Genomic DNA, 4,267 nt, shown 5'->3' on the forward strand with positions numbered 1-4,267 from the left:
ACGAAGAGCTGACTCATTGGAAAAGAACCTGATGCTGGGAGGGATTGGGAGCAGGAGGAGAAGGGGATGACAGAGGATGAGATGGCTGGATGGCATCACCGAGTCAATGGACATGAGTTTGAGTGAACTCCAGGAGTTGGTTTTCGACAGGGAGGCCTGGCGGGCTGTGATTCATGGGGTCGCAAAGAGTCAGACATGACTGAGCAACTGACCTGAATTCAACTGAACTGAACCAGGTCTGATACCTCAGGCAGGTACTGGCTCTACTGATCTCAAACACCTCTGCAGATAACCAAGTTCTCTGTCATTTCCCGCACCCACCCACACCCCAATCAATAAACAAACAGATTTAGTGCTCTGGGATCCCTCCATATGAGACCTGGGTTCCTTTCACTCTTACTAAAACAGGAGAAAGAAAAAAAATTAACAACCCTTCATGCTGCAGGATAGACAGAGAGAGTAGTGAGCTGGTATCTCTTCCTCTTCAAATAAGGGCACAAATCTTCTTGGATTTGGGCCCCACAATTATGACCTCATTTCACTGTAATTTCCACCTTAAAGGCCTTATCTTCAAATAGACTCATTGAGGTGGGGGTGAGGCTGTGGCTTCAACATATGATTGGGGCGGTTGGACACAGTCCACCCATAACCCCAGATGAATCCCTCTAGAGTACCCCCAGGTGACTGCTGCTCAGGAAGATTAACTTTAACCACTTTATGCTCAGTACCATTTACCATTTACATTACACCATAGTTTCTTCTCATCCTAGTCTTTTATCCAGCTAGGGTAAAAGCTTTTTTGAGGATATCATTGAGTATATCCAGAAGAGAGTAAGCAACGAAGAGATGCAAGACCTGCTCACTGAAGTCAAAACCCAGGAGAATTTTGTGATTGAGGCCCGTTTGTCCAGGTAACCTACATGGGTGCATCAGGAATGTTTCCCACATCCCCCCACCTCAGGCTAGCTTCCTCCTGGCAGGCCTCCTCCAGGGGTCAGAGTGGAGCAGAGGGTTCAGGCTGGGGGACTAGTAGGCAGGCTTAGGCAGCAGGACCAGGACTAGAGTGAGGAGAGTGGGCCCCAAGGACACAGAACTGAAGGGGCTGTGACCCTGGCAGAGGTCCCCTGAGTGGGAGGGGAACATTTCTTCCCTCCCTGACAGGATCCCCTCAAACTGGGCTAGAGGGCCCTGGGTGACTGTGTCTGCACACCCTGCCTGGGACCTGGCTTCTCCCTCCATCTGGGACCTTCTTCTAGTCTACGTGGAGCCACCCTGACAGTGGAAGGCCGTGTGGCTTAGGGAGCCCTCCAGAGTCACAGTGAGTGGCTGCGATTGTGTGTCATTTGAGGGATTCTGAGGAGCCTCACGCATCCCCAACAAGAGGAAAACATTTCCTCCACCAGCTGTGCAAGTGCCGGTCTCCAGGCTCAGCCGTTCAGACGGGTGTTTCCTCGTCTCTTGAATCTTTAGAGTTTCCATAAAGTTGCACACGGCCTTAGGGTGCAGGTATGTGACGCTGTCGCCAGGTAAGGTGTGAGTTAGGCTGGTGACCCCCAAGAGGTCAGGGTGCTGGGCACTGAAGGATATCAGGATTCCAGTTACAGTTTATTGCAGAGCAGAATTCAGGTTCCATCAGCTTCCCAACAGCGTCTGGGCGGGTTTCACACACGAAGCTTCCATTGTCCTCAGGACGAGTAACTGCCCTGGATTCAGTGTGCGGAAGGGCGCACAGAGCACTGCCCCAGGGGTGCTCACCCTGCTCAAAACAAATCATGACGTTTTTTTAAATGTTCACTTTGCCTGAAATATAGCATCAAGTAAGTTGGGGAGCTGTCATAGGATGCGATTTCTGGAAAGCTCTGGGTATGTGTACTCTGTATTTTGCTTATCCGTGCAATGTCTACAGTGCTCAATTTGTGCCTCTCTTCATATTGTCATAGTCTTTCTTTTCTGTTAGTTCCCAGTAAGTTAATTCGGAGTTAAAGAGTTTTAAATGCACAACAACAAAAGCCCTTTTGTGATGTTGAATGAGAATAGGTCCAGGCCTCAGTCTTTATTTATTATCGTGATGCTTTATTTGTCTATTACTGTGACCATTTCCAAGCTAAAAAATTAAAAACAAATTACTAATACCCTGGCCTGTTGTCTCTGAGTACTCCCAGAGGTCAGACTAATGCCCTAGTGTCCAGCTCCTCTGGAAAGCAGTGCAGATATTACATGACTCGAAGCCACCATCATATGTCACTTTGTCAGACTGTCCAGTGGCCAAAGGCCCAGGCAGACAAGCACACTCCTATCAGCCAGAATATTCCAGGAGCTTAGGGGCCACTTCCCAGTTGCTAAGGGCAAAGAGCAAGTTGACTCCTCACTGCACACTAAGGCCCTTGAATGAAGGTTTTCTCCCCCAATCCCACTTGTGTTAGTTTCTCTGTGGACTTTCCACCCACAAGTCCTTTGGAAGTGACGCTGTTGACCTGCCTCTGAGCATCTTTATCAAATACCTCTCTTAAGACTATCTTAAAATGTCTTTTGCTTGTTTATTTCATGATTGAATAATGGAGTATCCATGAGGTACAAACGTGTTTAATGTTGAAAATAATTTACTTTTGCAAAAATTTCCCTTGTGATTTATAATAAAATCTCTGTGGTTTATGCAGAATAGATCCATTGAGCTTATTTTACAGACAAGCAAAGTGTCTTTCTTAATCCCTTGATGTTCCTTGTTACAGGGAAGAAGTGGAGGCATTGCGTGAATTTCTGAATGAGTTGAAGACAGACTTGGAGATGGAAGACCAAGAGAGATTCCAACAGGACCTGGTAGACAGGGAGAGGTTTTTAAAGGAGTTTCCTCAGTGAAAAAGGAGCTGGAAGAGAGCATAAAGCTCTACGCACCTGCAGACAGGGTTGACAAGTTGCACAGGGACTGTACCATCTTCAAGGTGGTGGCCAGCTCTACCGGCACTGTGTCTGATGCTCTGAACACCCTTGGCCTGGCTCTGGCACCCCTGACAGCAGGGGCCAGGTGGCGCTCTTGACCATTGGGTTAGGGCTGGGAGCAGCAGCTGCTGTGACCACTGTGTCCACCAGCATCATGGAACACCTTAGTAGGTCATCAGAGGAAATGGAAGCCAGTGGGCTGTTGTCAACTAGCATCAAAGAAAGGTGTCTGTGGGAGCTCGATGTCTGTGTGCACTAGGGATTGCTTTTTCTATGGCAAAAGTCTACAAATTCATGAAAGGGGTTAGGAAAAATGTCCATGCTGCAAAGCTAGTGAAAGACAACTCTCAGCAGCCCATGCTAAAAGCTTCACGAGCACTGGGCAAGTCTCTGTCCAAACCAGCAAGGAGGTGAGTGAAGCTTTCAAAGGTGTGGCTCTGGCAATGACCTAAAAGACCTGGATATTGCTGGAGGCTTTGCAGCAATCTCCCTTCTAGTGGATGTGGGCTTCCTGGTAAAAGAGTCAGTGCACTTGCATGAGGGGGCAAAGACAGAGTTGGCTGAGAAGCTGAGGCAGCCGGCCAAGGAGCTGGAGGAGAAGTTTAAGCAGGTCATACAGACCTATGAGAGGCTGAAGTAAGGCCCAACTCCCCCACCCCCAGAGCAGTGCAGCAACCAGGGACACACGTGAGACCAAGGTTGAGAGCACCTTGTTAGAGGGGAAAGGAGGGGAGACAACACTGATGGAGCTGGGTGTTAGGAATCTGGCATTTCTGCAGCTGAGCACAGCAGGGGAGGAATGCATACAGGTGGAAGAAGGGAGAGGGAAGGAAGGAGCCTGGGGCCTAGACTAAGGAGGAGGGGGACTAGTGAGTGATTGGAGGGGAGAAACCACTTATTTTGGACTAAAGAACACATTGGGGGCAGAGTTCCCTCATTGCACAGCAACTAACAATGAGAGGCCAGGAATATGAAAGGTTTTAAAATGGGAGAAAGTCAAAGAGGAACCATAGCTGGGATCCAGGAGAAGTAGCCTGGGCTCCTCTATCGCCCTCCCCAGGGTTTGCTGTCCCAGCAAGAAGAGTCTCCCCCTGGTGGTGGTCTCTAGCCCTCCTTCTCCAGCATCAATGCACCTTTGATCCCAGCAGGTTTATCTTAGTTAGGCAGTGACTTCTTGATGAAGATGGTGGTGGTGGTGGTGGTGGCAGCGATGACTACTCAGTGGGTGGAACATTTGTCGAGATGCAGGTGATATTTGGGACCAGGATACACTGAGTGACTAATGAAGTTCCTATGAAATTCCAAATGCTGTGTGAAACAGAGGTTGATT

At 48.7% G+C, this 4,267-nt stretch overlaps 1 pseudogene; it reads left to right on the plus strand.

The window, feature by feature from the left end:
- The first annotated feature begins 786 nt into the window (after positions 1-786).
- Positions 787-3,577, plus strand: LOC104986943 (annotated as a pseudogene).
- The last annotated feature ends 690 nt before the right edge of the window (positions 3,578-4,267 follow it).

The sequence above is a fragment of the Bison bison genome, unplaced genomic scaffold, assembly GCF_000754665.1.
Source record: "Bison bison bison isolate TAMUID 2011002044 unplaced genomic scaffold, Bison_UMD1.0 scf7180017845879, whole genome shotgun sequence".
Lineage (NCBI taxonomy): Eukaryota > Metazoa > Chordata > Mammalia > Artiodactyla > Bovidae > Bison > Bison bison.